The sequence below is a fragment of the Grampus griseus genome (genome assembly GCF_964374135.1).
Source record: "Grampus griseus genome assembly, chromosome: 17".
NCBI lineage: Eukaryota > Metazoa > Chordata > Mammalia > Artiodactyla > Delphinidae > Grampus > Grampus griseus.
Window position 1 is genome coordinate 37723868 of NC_139011.1, and position 20653 is coordinate 37744520.

Below are 20653 nucleotides of genomic sequence, written 5' to 3' on the forward strand. Positions count from 1 at the left end.
ATCTTCGTTGCGGCATGCAGGATCTTTAGTTGCGGCATGTGAACTCTTAGTTGTGGCATGTGGGATCTAGTTCCCTGACCAGGGATTGAACCCGGGGCCCCTGCATTGAGAGCGTGGCCACTGGACCACCAGGGAAGTCCCTCACCAGTTATTAAACCTTGTGTCATATGGTAGCCCAGGACAAGGAGAAGTGCGCTTCTTTTCAGAGCTGATTTATAATCATTTTCTGTAGCTATTTGGCTAAATCAGTTACTCATTTGGCAGTGACTGTGGATTGCCTGGTGAGACAGATGCTTTAAGCTTATATTCTAGATATAATTTTTTTGCCAGTGAATTCACCATTCAGAATTTTAAACAGCATCCTCATAAAGGTGGTTTTTCCATAAGTAATATGGGATGATGTAAAGATCTTGGTTCTTGTTCTCAAACGGTCTTATAGTTCCCACCCTGTGTGATAATAGTTTTCGGTCTCTCTCTACAAATGATCAAATTTGTAAATGTCAGTTATTTTTTTGTAGTTTCAAAAGCACTTTCAGAAGCACTTTTATCATATTATTTGATCTTTAAAGAAGTAAGATTGAAGATGTGTATATTATTATCTCATTTTGCAGTTGACTGAAATTAAATTAGGAGTGAAGTCATTTACCAAAATTCACAGAACTGGTGAGGAGGGCTTCCCTGGTGGCGCAGTGGTTAAGAATCCACCTGCCAATGCAGGGAACACGGGTTTAAGCCCTGGTCCGGGAAGATCCCACATGCCACAGAGCAGCTAAGCCTGTGCGCCACAACTACTGAGCCTGTGCTCTAGAGCCCGTGTGCCACAACTGCTGAGCCCACGTGCCACAACTACTGAAGCCCGTGTGCCTAGAGCCCATGCTCCGCAACTAGAGAAAGCCAGTGCACAGCAACAAAGACCCAATGCAGCCAAAATTAATTAATTAATATTAAAAAACAAAACACAAAAAAACTGGTGAGGAAACAAGAATAAAACTAGGTATTTTACTTTTAAGCTTCCATCCTCCTTCATTAAGACTTTATGCTCACTTTTCAATCAAATATTTATTAGTATTTATAAAAATAAACATCACTGGATTATCAGAATTACATACTTTAATAAGATTATGTTCTCAAGAAGTCTAGTCTTTGCCCCTCTGGGGTGGTACCCAGTGGTTTTCTTTCACCTTATGTAAGCTTCTCATGAGTGCTGGACTAATTAACTGCCTTTAATTAGCTGTCATTGGAGTAGTGACTATTTTTGCTTTGCTCTTATTTTCCTATACTTAATTATAGGTTGGTTTCCATTTTTTATGGATAAGGAACTATTGCTTACCCCAGAACTTACCAGTTTTTACTAAGTTTTTTTTTTTTTTTTGCGGTACGCGGGCCTCTCAGTGTTGTGGCCTCTCCCGTTGCGGGGCACAGGCTCCAGACGCGCAGGCTCAGCGGCCATGGCTCATGGGCCCAGCTGCTCCGCGGCATGTGGGATCTTCCCGGACCGGGGCACGAACCCGTGTCCCCTGCATCGGCAAGCGGACTCTCAACCACTGCGCCACCAGGGAAGCCCTTTACTAAGTTTTAAAGACCTTGCTATAGTCATCTCAGTTACTTTCTGCCACTTTGGTGATCTCTTTCTTCACTATTTTCCTCTCCTTCACTGAGCTCCAGTCACACTGATCTTCTTTCACATTTTTTATTATTTTAACATGCCAATGACCTTTCCTTATGCAGGGCTTTTGCATGTGCCATTCCCACTGCTTGAAACATTCTTCTTCCTTAGAACTCTTTGAATGAGTAGGTTCTCGTCTTTCAGGCCTCAGCTTTAACTATTATATACTGCTAAAAATTAGCAGTTTAAAACAACATACATTTATTATTTCATGGTATCTGTAGATCAGTATTTCAGGAGTGGCTTAGTTGGATGATTTTGGCTCAGAGTCTCTTCTGAGGTTGAGGTTTAAGTGTTGGTCAGAGCTGCAGTCATCTGAAGGCTTGACAAGGACTGCAGTTCCCAGGTAGCTCACTCATATGGCTGTTGGCAGGCTGTCTCAGCTCCTGGCCATCTGGGACACTCCATAGGACTATTTGAGAGTCTTCACAGTCTGGCAACTGGCTTTTCTTGGAGTGAGTGAGCCAAGAGCGAGAACAAAGAGGACATCTCAGTGCCTTTTATGACATCAGGAGTTGCACACTGTAAATTCTGCCACATTCTATTTGTTAAAAGAAGCTACTGGTCATAGAAAATGGTGGAGTAGGGAAATCTAAGAATCAGTGGCTCCACAGAAGCAACCATTAAGTTGGCAGAAACTGACAAGTCAAGCTTTTCAGAACACTGGAATCTAATAAAAAAACTTACAGCAACCAGGGGAGTGCTTAATGAAGAAGCTTAAGAATGTTAAGTTTTGGTAAGAAAGTGTTGTGGCATTTTTGCTTTACATGCCTGCCATCCCCAATTTTTTAGCTCAGTGGCCGCCATGGGAACAGAGGTGGAGGTTGGGGGCAGGGGAGAGGAGTAAGAACCTTACTTTCAAAAAAATTGTGCTTTTGCATTTTGAGCTATCTGGCAGTTCCCTGTGGGGCTGGCACAGAGGCTTGCCTTTGTTTTGATCCCCTTAAGGTGGAGCAACTTCCTAGATGGTGTCTGTCCAAAACATCTAAATCTTCTAGAGTTAGTAAACAAGTTTAGCAAAGTTGCAGGGTACAAGATCAGCATACAAAAATCCATTATGTTTTTATACACCAGCAATGAACGACGCAAAAAGGAATTTAAGAAAACAGTTCCATTTACAATAGCATCCAAGAGAATGGAATACCTAAGAATAAATTTAGCCAAGGAGGTGAAAGAATTGTACAGTGAAAAATACGACACATTGCTGAAAGAATACCTAAATCAGTGGAAAAACATCCCATGTTCATTGATTAGAAGACTTAATATTGTTTAAATGGCAGTACTCCCCAAAGTGACTCACATATTCATCTAATCCCTATGGTCTTTTTTTGCAAAAAGGAAAAGCCAATCTTCAAATTTGTATGGAGGAAGGGGCCCCAAGTAGCTAAAACAATATTGGAAAAGAACAAAGTTGGAGGATTCACTTTCCAATTTCGGAATGTAATACAAAGCTACAGTAATTAAATCAATGTGGTTCTGGCATGAGGACTGACATATAAATCAATGGAATAGAATTGAGAGTCCAGAAATACACCCATACATCTATGACCAATTAATTTTCAATGAAAGTGTGGAGACCATTCAATGGAAAAAGAGAGGTCTTTTTAACGGATGGCGCTGAGACAGCTGGATAGCCACATGTTAAAAGCGTGAGGTTGGACCCTTACATCTTATCATATACAATGACCTTTTAATATAAGGTCTAATTGGATGAATCAGTGACCAAAATATAAGAGCTAAAAGTTTATCACTTTTCATGCTGTTACTAACACTCTCTTGAGTGCTTCTAGCTTCTGCCCACTGCCCCGTTCCAAAGCCATCCCATTGTTTTAGGTATGTGTTACATAGTCTAGCGCACATTCAAGGTGTGGGGAATTAGGTTCTACCTTTTGAAGGGAAGACTGTCAAAATATTGTGGACAGATTTAAAAATCGCATCAGGTTTTTATGATTTCTTAGTTTTCAAATAAGCATTTATACTGTCTGGAACCAAGCTAGTGTTTCTGGATGAAACTATTATGTTGTTTTTTGTTGTTTTAATTGAAATTGTAAGAAAAAATTAAGTCTTGACAGAGTCACACACTTTGAGCAGTGTTCACACTCTTTGCTTTAGATTATGTTCTCAGGCAGTAGTTTCTATCTTGAGGTCATTTTGTCATTTGTGCTCTGAATATAAATAAATATGCATATGCACAGACACATGCAATTTATGAGAACAATGAGATATGCAGAGTGGATCTGAAGCCCTCCTACAGTAAGAGTATGTTTCTACATTGCCATTCGTTTTTATCAAATTTTTAAATCAGTAGTCATGTTCTCTCAAACTTTTATTCACACTGAAGGCTGAAAATCTTACATAGAGTTTGTCTTCATACTGTTCATTCCTTTGGTATTCTCTTGCAAATTGACTTAAAATTGAATTACATATACAGTTTTAAAGTAAAACAGTCAAATTCTCATAGCTACATGTCTCTTAATGTTCATGGCCAAATTGTCATTAAAGTGATACTCTATTTTTCATAAGAGTCAAACATTTTCATAAAATCTGCATTTATTTCTGACCAAGTCAGTACAAAGTTGGACATAGTTTGTCTATATAAACTGTAGGCATACAGGACTTTTTCTTGTTCTCATTCAGATTATACTAATATATCTGTAGCATTCAAGGTGTGAGCATGCATTCTGGTAATTTATTAATTATACAATAAACAATACATCCCTATGTAGTTCTTCTTTAATTTATTTTTTATTTTTTTTTGGCTGCGTTGGGTCTTTGTTGCTGTGCACGGGCTTTCTCTAGTTGCAGAGCACAAGCTCTAGGCACACGGGCTTCAGTAGTTGTGGCACGTGGGCTCAGTAGTTGTGGCACACAGGCTCTAGAGCACAGGCTCGGTAGTTGTGGTGCACGGGCTTAGTTGCTCCACAGTATGTGGGATCTTCCTGGACTAGGAATCAAACCCGTGTCCCCTGCATTGGATTCTGAACCACTGTGCCACCAGGGAAATCCCCCCTATGTAGCTCTTAAACTCTAATTCATCATTGATTTTTAAAAGATTAGTTTTAAGTTATCTGGTATGGCTTATTAAAATATTATATAGGCACTTACATTTAAATATTTACACAGTACAAGTTACTGCTTGCTGATTTTAAATAAAATAACAAGGCAAACACTCCATACGTGGTACACTGAATGATTATTTAAAAGTGTAATGGATGATGTTAATAAATTGAATTTATAAGGCATAGAATGCACTATTGACAAGTGGTCATTTTTAAAGTAGATTAGAAGATTGATAAGGAGTTTGCAAGAATTGCTTTGTACTGGAGCTCAGGTGTTTCCCATGTCAATAACAATGTTACTTTAAGTAAAATACAAGGAACTGAAAGACGTGGGAGAATGTTAAAGTAAGTAAAATGTTGAGCAAAAAGTGGGATACTTCTTGATGTTAGGCTTGCTTGAGAGCTTTTCACTTTTTTTTTGAGAGCTTTTCACTTTTATGCATGTAATAGGCCTTTTATTTTCACTTTCAAAGGTGTCATTTTATTTCATATTAATTTAGTAATGATTCAAAGAAAAAGATTTTGTCTACTAACTGGCTTTAGACCATGTTTTAGAGCTTCTGTCTTTGGAAAAGAAATGAGGACTTTCTGGTGATTTCTTTTCTGAACTTTTCTGGTCTGAACTCTAAACTTGTCAGGCTGCTGTCCTAAATGTCTGAGGGATGGCGTATCCCCTCCAGTTGTGATTCACTGAAACAGTAATTCTTAGCATGGGTGTCGGGAGAAATGCCAGGGTGCTTGGGAAAATCCACATCCCTACAGGTGGTGAGATAGCCTCCGGGTGAGTAGTCTCAGAATCTTCCATCTTCCCCCTACCCCTGTTTAATAAAGGAACTTCAAATCAATCTCTCTCTTGAGAATCTTTTAAACTGATAAATAATAGAACAGCATCAGAATCTGCCCAAGTCAGTCCAGAAGCTTCTAACGTATCTAATTTGTTAAATTTGGGGGGTGGGGAGGGTAGAATTTATCTAAGAGCAGGACAGACTACTTGGACTAAAATCCTGATTCTGTTCCCAAATAACTGTCATTGGCCAAGTTACTTAACCTCTCTGCTTCAATTTCACTATCTGTAAAAAGGGGCTAGTGATAGATCATACTTCATAGAGTTGTTATGGGGATGTAATAAAAAATATGTATATCTTCACACTTAGAACAGTTTAACACACATAATATGCTCGATAAAGTTTAGCTTCAGTTTTATTAGTGCTACTACTTATATCACCACTGCTGCTATTATTTTAACATTTTGTCTGGGTGTTTTGTTTTTGTTATTATTTTGTTTGTTTAGTTTTTGGTTTCTTTGATGATAATTGTTCCTGCTGCTGGTTTTGCTACTCTAAGGGCCACCAAAATAACATCACTTACCAGACTTGAACCAGTATTTTGAAAATGTCTTTTTAACTGTTTTAAAACAAATTTTAAATGGTCAAATGTGCTTGGAAGAACTGGTAGAGATTTTTATAAACTACTTTAAGCTTAAAACCAGTAAAGATAATTTTAAAATTTATTCTCAGTCCTTCTTAAAAAGTAAATTAGATTTAGTAAGGAACATTTATATTTGAGATAACGTTATTGATCACAAACTGAAATTCTTTAAAAGAACTATTTGTTATTTCTCATTCTCCCCATATAATTAAAACACAATTCTAAAAAAATCCCTCTCAGTGTTTAGATAGCTGTGAGTATGTAAACATCATAATATATTATGATTACATATTTTTTATGTTTGTGATTTCTGGAACGGGTAGTTGTCACGGTTTTTGTTACTGTTGTTTGTTGCTGTTAATTTTTCTGTGTACCTATCACGAATTTGTTCTGAAATGCCACATTCCCGGACTCTCTGCAGAGGCTGTAAAGGCCTCTGTGTATGGTCAAACACAAATAATTGTTTAGTGTCATACTTTATTCTTGACTTATTCTTTCTCTCCCTCTATCTTCCTGTAATCTGAATGCTGACTTTCTGGAGTCTTGAACAGCTCTTCTCCTAAGACATCACCCCCCAGCCCCTTCAGCATCATCCTGCAAATTTCCTTTTCTCTCTTCTCTAATGGATCCTATGGTTTCTGGATCTTGTCTGTCTTGTTTTGCTTCCTTACTTTGATGCACTTTATCTCCCAGGAGCTTCCAGCCATTAGCAGGTTTTTTCACAACTTGTATATCTGACCATGTCTTTATCCTATCTTTACTGTTGATTGATTGAGTATAAAATTCTGGATTGAAAATAATGTTCCCTTAAAAATTTGAAGGCCTTGCTCTATTTCTTAACTTAGTAGTAAGGATGATGAGAAGCCAGATGACATTCAGATACCTAATCCTTTGAATGTTTTATAGAAGTTTTATAGATCTTCACTTTCTGTTATTTAAAACTTTCATGGAATGTGCCTTGGTGTAGATCTTTTTTTTTTTTTTGCGGTACACAGGACTCTCACTGTTGTGGCCCCTCCCGCTGCGGAGCACAGGCTTCGGATGCGCAGGCCCAGTGGCCATGGCTCACGGGCCCAGCCGCTCCACGGCATGTGGGATCCTCCCAGACTGGGGCACAAACCCGTGTCCCCTGCATCGTCAGGTGGACTCTCAACCACTGAGCCACCAGGGAAGCCCGGTGTAGATCTTTTTCCATTCATTGTGTGGAGTGCCTTTTGGCTCTTTCAATTTGGAAATGTCCCTTAATTCTGTGTTATTTTAGTTTTAAAATTTTTTATTGGAGTATAGTTGATTTACAAGGTTGTATTAGTTTCAGCTGTACAGCAAAATGAATCAGTTATACGTATACATATATCCACTCCTTTTTAGATTCTTTTCCCATAGGTCATTACAGAGTATTGAGTAGAATTACCTGTGCTATACAGTAGGTCCTTATTAGTTATGTTTTGTATATAACAGTGTGTATATGTCAATCCCAATCTCCTAATTTATCCCTCCCTCCCCTTTCCCCCCTGGTAACCATAAGTTTGTTTTCTACATCTGTGACTCCATTTCTGTTGTGTAAATAAGTTCATTTGTACCATTTTTTTTAAGATTCCACATATAAGCAATATCATATGATATTTGTCTTTATCTGACTTCACTCAGTATGAGAATCTCTAGGTCCATCCATGTTGCTGCAAATGGCATAATTTCCTTCTTTTTTATGGCTAAGTAATATTCCAGTGTATATATGTACCACGTCTTCTTTAGTCACTCCTTTGTGGATATTAAGGTTGCTTCCATGTCTCGGACATTAAGGTTGCTTCCATTGTCTTGACTATTGTAAATAATGCTGCAGTGAACATAGGGGTGCATGTATCTTTTCAAATTATGGTTTTCTCCAGATATATGCCCAGGAGTGGGATTGCTGGATCATATGGTAGTTCTGTATTTAGTTTTTTAATGAACTTCCATACTGTTCTCCATAGTGGCTGTACCAATTTACATTTCCACCAACAGAGTAGGAGGGTTTCGTTTTCTTCACACCCTCTCCAGCATTTATTGTTCGTAGTTTTTTTTTTTTTTTTTTTTTTTGGTGGTATGCTGGCCTCTTACTGTTGTGGCCTCTCCTGTTGCAGAGCACGATGAAGTGCCTTTGTTAGATGCTGATGAAGTGCTTTCACTACATGGAGGGTTTTGTTTTTGCTTTTTAAATCAGTGTTTCTAATTACAAATGTGATATCTACATGTGATTTTAAAATCTACAGAGAGCGCATAATAAAAAGAATCTTTGGCACCCTAGATCTTCATTTCCACAGCCTCCCTCCTGGGAAGCAACCATGATCATTAACTTCTTATGTATCTTTGTGGAAATCGTTTATGTATAAACGTCTCCTTTCTTCACCCTTTTTTGCACACACAGGAGCATACCATACAGACCTTGCTTTGTATCTTGAGATTGTTCCATATTTGGCACGTTTAGATCTATCTCATTCTTTTCCACAGCTCCGTGTTTTACAATTATGTGGTTGAACCATGGTTTATTTAACCCGTCCACTAATGATAGATATTAAATATGTTGCCAGTCAATACATAGTGCTGATTTGAATATTCTTGTCTTTGAAAACATGCAAGTATTACTTACGGGAGATGCTCCTCAAGGTGGAATTTCTGTGCCCCAGAAAGAAATTTAAACAGGGGAGTGGCGTGAACGAGCTGGCCTTTTATTTTTATTTATTTATTTATTTTTGTGGTACACGGGCCTCTCACTGTTGTGGCCTCTCCCGTTGCAGAGCACAGGCTCTGGACGCGCAGGCTCAGCGGCCATGGCTCACGGGCCCAGCCGCTCCATGGCACATGGGATCTTCCCGGACTGGGGCATGAACCCATGTCCCCTGCATCGGCAGGCGGACTCTCAACCACTGCGCCACCAAGGAAGCCCTGTTCATAGATTTTTTAATGTGTGAGGTGATACCTCATTGTCATTTTGATTTACATTTCTCTAATAATTAGTGATGTTGAGCAACTTTTCATGTGCTTTTTAGCCATCTGTATGTCTTCTTTGGAGAAATGTCTATTTAGATCTTCTGCCTATTTTTTGATTTTTTTTTTTTTAATATATTGAGCTGCATGAGCTGTGTGTATATTTTGGAGATTAATCCCTTGTCAGTCACTTCATTTGCAAATATTTTCTCCCATTCTGTGGGTTGTCTTTTTGTTTCGTTTATGGTTTCCTTTGCTGTGCAAAAGTTTTAAGTTTCATTAGGTCCCATTTGTTTATTTTTGTTTTTATTTTCATTACTCTAGGAGGTGGACCAAAAAGATATTGCTGCGATTTATGTCAGAGAGTATTCTGCCTATGTTTTCCTCTAAGAGTTTTATAGTATCCGTTCTTACATTTAGGTCTTTAATCCATTCTGAGTTTATTTTTGTGTATGGTGTTAGGAAGTGTTCTAACTTCATTTTTTTTACATGTAGCTGTCCAATTTTCCCAGCACACTTATTGAAGAGGCTGTCTTTTCTCCATTGTATATTCTTACCTCCTTTGTCAAAGATTAGGTGACCATAGGTGCGTGGGTTTATCTCTGGACTTTCTGTACTGTTCCACTGATATATATTTCTGTTTTTGTGCCAGTACCAAACTGTTTTGATTACCGTAGCTTTGTAGAATAGTCTGAAGTCAGGGAGCCTGATTCCTCCAGCTCTGTTTTTCTTTCTCAAGATTGCTTTGGCTATTTGGGGTCTTTTGTGTCTCCATACAAATTGTAAAATTTTTTGTTCTGATTCTGTGAAAAATGCCATTGGTAATTTGATAGGTATTGCATTGAATCTGTAGATTGCTTTAGGTAGTATAAGATTCTTCCAATCTAAGAACATGGTATATCTCTCCATCCTTTTGTGTCATCTGATTTCTTTCATCAGTATCTTATAATTTTCTGAGTACAGGTTTTTTGCCTCCTTAGGTAGGTTTATTCCTAGGTATTTTATTCTTTTTGTTGCAGTGGTAAGTGGGAGTGTTTCCTTAATTTCTCTTTCAGATTTTCATCATTAGTGTATAGGAACACAAGAGATTTCTGTGCATTAATTTTGTATCCTGCTACTTTACCAAATTCATTGATGAGCTCTAGTAGTTTTCTGGTAGCATCTTTAGGATTCTCTATGTATAGTATCATGTCATCTGCAAACAGTGACAGTTTTACTACTTCTTTTCTAATTTGGATTCCTTTTATTTCTTTTTCTTGTCTGATTCATGTGGCTAGAACTTCCAAAACTGTTTTGAATAAAAGTAGCAACAGTGGATAACCTTGCCTTGTTCCTGATCTTAGAGCGAATGCATTCAGTTTTTCACCATTAAGAATGATGTTAGTTGTGGGTTTGTCATATATGGCCCTTATTATGTTGAGGTAGTTTCCCTCTGTGCCCATTTTCTGCAGAGTTTTTTATCCTAAGTGGGAGTTGAATTTTATCAAAAGCTTTTTCTGCATTTATTGAGATGATCATATGGTTTTTATTCTTCAGTTTGTTAATGTGGTGTATCACGTTGATTGCTTTGCGTATATTGAAGAATCCTTGCATCCATGGGATAAATCCCACTTGATCATGGTGTATGATCCTTTTAATGTGTTGTTGGGTTAGCTTTGCTAGTATTTTGTTGAGGATTTTTGCATCTGTGTTCATCAGTGATATTTAGTTTTTAGTTTTCTTTTTTTGTGTGTGGTATCTTTGTCTGGTTTTGGTATCAGGGTGATGGTGGCCTCAGAACAAGCTTGGGAGTGTTCCTTCCTCTGCAGTATTTTGGAAGAGTTTGAGAAGCATAGGTGTTAGCTCTTCTCTAAATGTTTGATAGAATTCGCCTGTGAAGCTATCTGGTCATGGACTTTTGTTAGTTGGGAGTTTTTAAATCACAGTTTCAATTTCATTACTTGTGATTGGTTTGTTCTTATTTTCTATTTCTTCCTGGTTCAGTCTTGGAGGGTTGAACCTTTCTAAGAATTAGTCCATTTTTTCTAGGTTGTTTGTGGCCTATTGTTGCTTGTAGTAGTTTCCTGTAAGCCTTTGTATTTCTTTGGTGTCAGTTTTAACTTTTCCTTTTTCATTTCTAATTTTATTGATTTGAGCCCTCTCCCTTTTTTTTCCTGATGAGTCTGGCTAAAGGTTTATCAATTTTGTTTATCTTTTCAGAGAACCAGCTTTTAGTTTTGACCTTTTCTGTTGTTTTCTTCATCACTATTTCATGTATTTTTGCTCTTATCTTTATGATTTCTTTCTTTCTACTGACTTTGGGTTTTGTTTGTTCTTCTTTCTCTGGTTGCTTTAGGTGTAAGGTTAGGTTGTTTATTTAAGAGTTTTCTTGTTTCCTGAGGTAAGATCAATTCTGTGTAATTTTATATTTGCTATTTCTTAATAACTTCTTCTCTTTTCTCTCTCTCCCTCACTTTCTGTCTCCCCCTTTCTCTCTCACCTGCCCCCCATCTTTCTCTCTTACTCTCCTTTTATTTCCTTGTTAAACCTCTTAGATTTATCTTTCAATGATCTTATCTTCTGTGTTTTTTTATTTTTCTCTTCCTTTTTTTTTGTTCTTTCTTGGAGGTCTCTCTAAGTTTATCTTCTAACCCTGGTTTTTTTTTCCATAGCTAATATTTAATTTCCCAAATATCCTTCTCTTCCTCATTGTTGTTATATTATCATTATTACTTTGAGTTTTCTTTTTCTCTCTTCCTTGTCTCTGTTTCCTTCGTGTTTATTTTGATCTCTTACTTTTCACTTTATGGGTTTTCTTGAAGAATCTAATGATTGTATTTGAGAGAAACACTAAAATTGCCTATTGGAAACTCTCTGTGTAAGAGTAGAATTAGTTGACTTGTGAACCTTACTGTAAAAGACGTTATGACCCACTGCTCTGGGGCCTGAATTTGCTTGCCTCTTGTGAGTTCTCTCCTTACAAGCTTAAGTTTTGGGTTTCTTTGGTGTGCTGAGATAGCTACTACTTACATATATTTATGTGATTTCTAGCTTCCAGTTTTTTCTTCTAGCTTCCAAATTTTTTGACATCTCCTGTTTGCTGTTGTCTCCTCCTCCATGCTCTTTGTCTTTATGAGTTTATTTTTTTTCTGTACCTTTATTGTAATTTTGTACAATAAAAATTGTATTTTTTGAGGGTTTTTGCTGGAATCAGCATAAACCCATGTGTTCAATCCTCCATTTTAATGGAAACTTTTGCCATTTGTCTTTTCTTGGGTGTTCTGAAATTGTCATTTTAAATACTGAGTTGTTAATGTGATGATAGTCAAATAAATCTATAAAACCTCATATGTTAGAATGATTAAAAACTCCTTGAGCACTCACAAAGTTTTACAATTAAAAGGAAAATTTTGATCTGTTCAATTATAGTTTATTCTGGACATTTTGTAAATGAAAATGATCCAAGAAGGGAAGGGAAAACTTCTAAAAGATAACATTACAAGAAATCTAGGAATTTAAGGCAAGTCATACCAAATTAGTAGTTGATGAGAATAAAAGTAAATGTACACCTGAAACTAGCACAATATATTGTAAGTCAGCTATACTTCAATTTAAAAAAAAGGAAATGGACATTTCTGTTTTTCTCAACCACTGTTTTATAAAATAATTTTATAACAAAGGTACAATCTTGAGCCTTCCAGCCATATGAGAACAATTGTAGACTATTGAGCCATTATTTGATTGATTCTGTGCTTGCCTTACACCTACCTCTGTGTAGTTAAGGTTGTTGCTTTGTAACCTCCCTTTATATTCATTTGTAACTCATCTTGGTTACCTTTGGCCCATGAAACTTGGCTGATCCTTCTTTTGGAATTTGCTCCAATTTGGTGGATTCACTTGGACAATACCTGCTATTTATGGTACTGGGGACTGGCCACCTTTTTTAGGATATGGCAGAAGATTTTGAATGGCTATTTTGATATAGTAGTCGTTTTTATTTGAGACTTTTTCCCCATTCCTTTTTTCCTTTTTTTGATTGTTTCAAAGATAAATGGTCTTTTCAGCATCATGGGAGGTCTGCATTGCCAAGTTTTACTTCTACATTTATTTTTAGTTTAAGAATACAGAGAGCTTGTATTCTTTGATGGCCTTTTTGTTAGCTGTCTTTAGTCTCCATCCTTGATTGGTCCTTTTCCGATGACTGGCCTAATATGACACAGAGCCAGTTTGGCACTGGACCATTGAAAATTTAATAGTGCTAGATTTTGAAATAATATAGATCAAATTCTTTCCCTGATTTTGAAATTCTAGAGCTGTAAATTCACCATATTGAGTTGCTGCATTGTCGAAGATACTTATATTTGATATTCAGTATTAATACTTGAACCCATTGTAGATCCTGCTTTTTTTCATTTTGAGTGAGTGCAGTTTTCAGAGAATTTATGGGTAATACCAATATCAACTTATAATTTTTCCAAACTTAATTTACTTCTACATAATTCAACTTACTACAGTTGGAGAAAAACTTGAGACCTAAAATTATGTTGACATTTCCATCAACTCTCAGTGTGACTTTTGAAAAGGAAACACTATATGATAACTATTTCAGGGTACGTTGTTTTAAAATTTTTGGTGCTATACACCTGTGCCCTGGGTAAGTAACTATTATAAACAAACTTCTTTAAATATTTTTTATTCAAGAAAGGTATGGGACATGATTGGAACTAGTGCCTTATGAATTTGATTTTATACCTATTATAGAAAAAGCTTGTCTGATGAGAATACATCTTGACAAATTGACATGTTTTGATCGGTGCTGAGGTAATTGTACAGATTTTTAAAATTAAACAAATTGTAAACAGAGATTTCTGCAGCAGGTTAATCCCAATATCAAGGTTTTTGTGCTAGTTTAAGCATTTGCTAAACATGGCAAAGATCTTCTTTTTGGGGCACTTCTGAGCATGTGATATAAATTTGGTGCTGAGTTGGGTCAACTGTATTACATAGTAAGAAAGAATTTGTTTTCCGGATGTCAGTGGAAGATAGTCCCAAATCCTTAGTGTGAGTTGATTAAAAAGCATAAATATATTTGTTCATATTTACTGTAAATACCTAAATTATCTATAGAAAGACTATTTTTTAAAGAGTATCTACTAATGGTATTGCTCTTTCTATTCAAAACAACTTTCTACAAATACGACATTTTGTTTTACCAAGGAGCATTCATAGTAGGATATAAAGCAAATCTATGTGTATTTTTTCTGCCATGTAAGAGTTTAAAAAATCTTATCCAATGAAGCATGCCTTTTTAAAAATAAGATGCGCTTCAGGGCATTCTCTCTCTCTTTTTTTTAAGCATGTATGTACTGAAATTTGCTCAATATTTTTAAAATATCTTTTTCTGAAAAGAGATTCCAACAGATTTTTTGGTTAAGTGATAGAGTACAGAGCACTGTTCTTGTCAATACAAAATATTATATACATGAATCACTAAAAGTCTGATATTTTAGTTATCTCTAATGGAAAAATGATTCCTTGGGATTTGTAATGTTTAATATAATGTGTAGAATATTCAGCAAATGGCTATGTCACTTGATCTCTCTCTTTATACATTTGAACAACCTATCTACTTCTGGAGGGGAAAAGAAAAGCCAATAATGCTTGGTTTTTACTCTGAGAAATTTCTGATTTAATTGATATACGCTGAAGCCCAGGCATCAGAATTTTTTCAGAGCTCCCTAGCTGATTCTAATGTAGATGAGGACCATTGACCTGTAGATTCTCGTGTTGGACTTTGTGACATAAATATTTATTTAGTAAATATAAATTCAAATAAATGAATTTCTTCCATTTTCTTTTTCTGAAGTAACTTTTAATTTTTGAATACGTTTATATTTACAGAAGAATTGTGAAAATAGTACAGAGAGTTTCCATATACCCACATCCAATTTCCCCTATTAAAATTTTATGTTAGTATGGTACATTTGTTACAATTAATGAATCAGTATTAATAAGTGTTTTCAACTAAGGTCTATACTTTATCCAGATTTACTTAGTTTTTACCTAGTGTCCTTTTTCTGTTTCAGGACCCATCTAGGATACCACATTTACATTTAGTCACCATGTCTCCTTAGGCTCCTCTTGATGTCACAGTTTCGCAGATTATCTTTGTTTTTGATGTTCTTGAGAACTTTGAGAAATGCTGGTTAGGTGTTTTGTAGAATGTCCCTCAGCTGGGATTTATTTGATATTTTTTCTTATGATGACACTGAGGTTATTGGGTTTTGGGAGAGAGACTACAGAAGGAAAGGCTAGTCTCATCACATTTATATCAAGAGTATTAAAGGAAAAACTCATTTCCTCTACTTATAACACTTCTGACACCAAATGTGTGGATTTTCCACACCAAGCGATTCTCCAGTTTACCAATTGGGTGTCTTACAGTTTAATTCATTCTGACACTGACCATCTGGAGTTAGCACAGACCCTGCAGGTTAAGGACTCAGTCTCACAAACCTGTCCCCTCCCTCACTTCAGATGCTCGTCACAAGTCTGGGTCTCCCATACTTTGACCAACTGGCTATAAATCAGGGGTTTCACAGTTCCCTCCTCAGTTTCATTAATTCTCTAGAATAGCTCACAGAACTCAGGAAAACACTTTACTATTTCCAATATGGGATACAACTCAGGAACAGACCAACGGAAGAGATGCATAGGATGAGGAAGACGTGTGGAGCTTCCATGCCCTCTCCAGGCATGCCAGTCTCCTAGCACCTTGATCTATACACCAACCTGGGAGCTCTCCAAAACCCTTCTTTTAGGGGTTTTATGGAGGTTCCTTTACAGAGATATGATTGATTAAATCATTGGCCATTGGTGATTAACTCAATCCCTAACTCTTTTCCCCTTCCTGGAGGTCAGGAGGGTAGGCCTAAAAGTTCCAACCCTCTGATCACACGGCTGGTTCCTCTGGCAACCAGCCCTCATCCTCCAGGAGTCACCTTATTATCATAAAGCCAGACAAGGCTGAAAGGGGCCTATTATGAATAAGAAAACGTGCTCCTCCCACACATATCACTCAGGAAATTGTAAGGGTTTTAGAAGTACTGTGCCAGGAACTGGGGACAGATCAAATCTATATTTCTTCTTATATCACAATATCACAGATACATTTTGTTAACATGACTTATCATTGTCAGTGTTACCCATGATCACCTGGCTGATGTAGTGTTTGTCAGGTTTCTTCACAACAAAATTACTCTCTTCTCCTTTCCATACTGTATTCTTTGGAAGGAAATCATAATGCACAGCCCACACTTGAGGAGTGGGAAGTTATGTAGGAATTCTTCTACACAGGAGATTTGTCTATTTTCTCCACTTATTTATTCAGTCATATATATCTCACTGACTCATGGTTATTTACTTTACACTTTGGGTTATAATCCAATCCTACCTTATGTATTTTCTTGTTCAGATTGTTCCAGCTTTGGCCATTGGAACCTCTTATGGTTGGCACTTTCGTCCCTTTGACATAACCCCATCATTGTGGGTTTGCTTTTACTTTACTTACTTCCTTACTCTCTGACACTGTAAGATACTCTAGATTCAGTTTGTATATTTCCTGCCACAGTTTCTAGAATCCTAGGAGCTAGTTCCTTTATTAGAGAATGGTATTAGAAACCAAGATATGGACTGTAGATATACTTGTTGCTGCTGTGGCATATTGTCATGTTATTGATCCCTCTCAGTAGACAAAGCAAGGAGGTATATGTGTGTGTGTGCTAACTTGTGTATATACACATAATTATATGTATATATATATCTCCATCTTTACCTATATTAAGCTAAACATGAATTCATACTGATGTCTCTGACTCTGATCCATTACCACATGGATCCTTCTATCTGCCTCCGCTTGCTTGTTTATAACTCCCCCCTGCAATGGTGAAAAACCTGGCTCCCTCCATCTACCACCCGTTTGCTAAATATTTCAGTTCCTGTGTGCATGTATAGTGGTTTCAGAATTAACCCATATCCCCATGGGAACAACTTCATCAAGTAGAGCACGGTGCTTATGTACAGTGCTTTTTGTTTCAAGTCTTACAGATTCCACTCACTTCCAAGGTTGTGTGTGTCACATTCTGCATTCCATCCTGGGATCTCCTGACCACCTGAAATATGTTTTTAAATTTGCATACATTAAGTAAGGTTCACTCCTTATAGTATAAACTTCTGTGAGTTTCGACAAATGCATGGTGTCACATATTCAGCACTGCAGTATCCTGCAGAATATTTTCACCACCCGAAAAAATCCCTATGCTACACCTATTAAACTCTCCCTCTACCCCCAAGCCCTCTGCAATTGCTCATCTGTTTACCATCTGTAGTTCTGCCTTTTCCATATCATGTAATTGAATCAAACAGAACTGGCTTCTTTCACTTAACAATATGCATTTAAGATTCATCTGTGTCTTTTTGTGGCTTAATAGCTCATTTTTTCACTAAATAGTATTCCTTTGGATGGATGTACCACAATTTGTTTATCCATTCACCTACTGAAGGACATCTTGGTCATTTCTAGCTTTTGGCAATTATGAATAAAGTGGCTGTAAGCATTTTCATGCCAGCTTTTGTGTGGATGTAAATTTTCAGATCAGTTGGGTAAATACCTAGGACAGTAATTGGTAGATCTGATGATATGTTTTGCTTTGTAAGAAAATACCAAACTCTATTCCAGTGTTACACCATTTTTGCATTTCCACCAATGAATGAGAATTTCTGTTGCTAAGCATGTTCACCAACGCTTAATATTGTCAAGTTTTTGTTTTGTTTTGTTTTCTGTTTTTTTGTGCATTTTAGACATTCTAACAAGTATTTAGTGGTATCTCGTTGTTGGTGTAACTTGTAATTCCTAATGACAAAAGGTGTTGGGCGTCTTTTTATATGCTCACTTGCCATTTATCTTCTTTGACAAGATGTCTGTTCAGTACTTTTCCCCATTTTTAGTTTTCTTACTGTTTATTTTTAAGGAGTTGTTCATGTGTTTTGGACACAAGTCCTTTAAAATAAGGTAGTGTTTTGCAAATATTTTCTCAGTCTGTGGCTTGTCTCTTCATTTTCCTAATGGTGTCTTTCACAGAGCAGTAGTTTTTGTTTTAATATCACCAGTCGGTTTTTGGTTTTGTTTTTTTCCAATGGATCTTGCTTTTGATGCTTTAACTCATCACCAAACTAAAGGTAACATAGATTTTCTCCTATGATTTCTTCCAGAAGTTTTCTGGTTTTGCATGTTATATTAAGTTCTATGATCTATTTCGAGTTAATTTTTGTGAAAGCCATGAGGTCTAAGTCTAGGTTGTATTTTTTTTCATATGGCCATCCGGTTGTTCAGCACCCTTTGTTTAAAAGATTATCCTTTCTCCATTGAGTTGCCTTTGTGCTCTTTTCAAAGATTAGTTGACTGTATTTGTGTGGGTTTGTTTCTGAGCTCTCTGTTCTGTTCCATTGATTTATCACTGATATATGTATCTATTCTTTTTCCAATACTACACTGTCTTGATTACTGTAATTTTATAGAAGTCTAAAAATTGGAGTCTTCAAACTATTTTTCTTATTCATTATTGTCTTGGCTGTTTTAGGCCTTTTTCCTTTCCATGTAATCTTTAGAATCATTTTGTTGACAATTACATGTTAGCTTGCTAGAATTTTTATTGTGGTTGAATTGAAGCTATACATTAAGTTAAGAAGAAATGATATCTTAACCATATTTTGAGTCTTTTAATCCGTGAACATGAATGTCTCTCAGTTTATTTAGATCTTTGCTTTTTCTCATCAGTGCGCACAGATTCTATACGTATTTTTTAAGACTTAACGTGTTTTTCTGTGTGTGTGTGTGTGTGTGTGTGTGTGTGTGTGTGTGCGCCTTAAAGATACTTTTTAAATTCCAAATTCCAGTTATTATTTCCTGGTATAGAGAAAGCAAGTGAATATTTTATATTACCCTTGTATCCTGTGACTTCGCTATATTCACTTATTATATAGTTCCAGGAGGTTTTTGTCGATTCTTTGAAATTTTCTAGACAATCGTGTCTATGTAGGCCTTTTCAGTCAGTCACATTATCCCTTTCTTCTAGGGCCTTTTTCCTCAGTGTTAAAATGTAGTTATATTTTGACCATTAAAAAACTAAAGAAGAAATCAACAACAAATTATTCATAACCAGACTTCTTGATAAAATAGTCAGAGCCTTTGTGTCTTCACTTCATACTCTCTCTCCACCTCTTATCATATTGTGGCTGAAGTATTCTCCAGCAGTACTCTTTACAGGGCGACTTTCTGGGTAAGATGAGATCATTTTAGAACTTATTTAATTTGACGTGTCCATGGGTCATCAAAGTCATTTTGTGGCAGCCAGCTGGATATGCAGTTTTGAACCCCAAGGGAGAGCGCTCAAGCAGTTTGGAGAATCAGCAGGCTTTCTGCATTTGGTGGTTAAACCTTAAGCAAAAGCGAGATTACTCAAAAAGTGTCTAAAGAAAAGCATCAGTTGCTGCTTCTGCTAGACCCCTTCTTAGGTCACCCTCATTTGCCTGAGTAACTCCTTATCCTTCAGGAGTCATCTCAGCCATTGATTCCTCTGGAAAGGGGGAACTTTTCATGATCCTCCTCCAAGGCTTTGGTCAGGCAAGTGCTCCTCTGTGCTCCCGTGGTATCTGTGTTTAGCTCTGTGAGAATGCTTATCTCACTGTATTTATGTCTACTTTCTAACTTTCTCCACTAACCTGTACATTTCTCAAAGACAAAGACTGTATCTCAGCACACTGCCTTGCACACAGTAGGTACTTATAAATATTTAATCAATATTTATGAAATCAATAAATATGTGTATAAAATTGCTTTATAATGGGGTTTAACTGACTTAACCCCTTATTATTTAGCATAGTGCCACAAGATTATCATCAACACAGAAAGTATCTGCATTTAAAAATAATAAGGTACATACTGGTACATGAAGTATTCCTGGAGCAATGCTTAAGTCAAACATGTGATAAATATTTTGTTTTGGGGGTAACTGCTTGTTTTTTGCTGCCCTGACTTGGCATTTCTCTGCCCCAGAATGTCTTTTGTTATCAGGAGTTTCAGTAATGTAACTGCATGCTAAAATTAATATTGTTATTTTATTGTGATTCAGGCAGTCTCCTTCTAAATTGTATGTTTTGGAAGCTGATTTTTTAAAGTCATTTTATAATGTTATCATTTCTGAGTTTGTACAAGTGATTTCTTTTGTTAAGTATATATTAAAGTTTCTGTTTGTTGTTAAACATGACCATAATGGAGCAGAAAAGGAGTAAGAGAAAGAAGGGATAATAAAAAGAAATTATTTTCAAAGACAAATTAGCTGTTAGTTCTATTTGTTCTAAGAACATAAGATAATACAATCCTAAATCTGTTTATATGAAAGCAATTTAGAATGCAGTGACACAGTGATACGAATACTTGATATTTCCTGTTGTATGTTTCTGTCAATTTTGTGGAATCAACAAGTGTTCACTGAGCTCC

At 36.5% G+C, this 20653-nt stretch overlaps 1 protein-coding gene across 1 annotated transcript in view; it reads left to right on the forward strand.

Annotated features, from left to right (window-relative positions):
- Window positions 1–20653, forward strand: part of STK3 (serine/threonine kinase 3) — a 322020-nt gene that overhangs the window by 198320 nt on the left and 103047 nt on the right. The window lies entirely within an intron of this gene.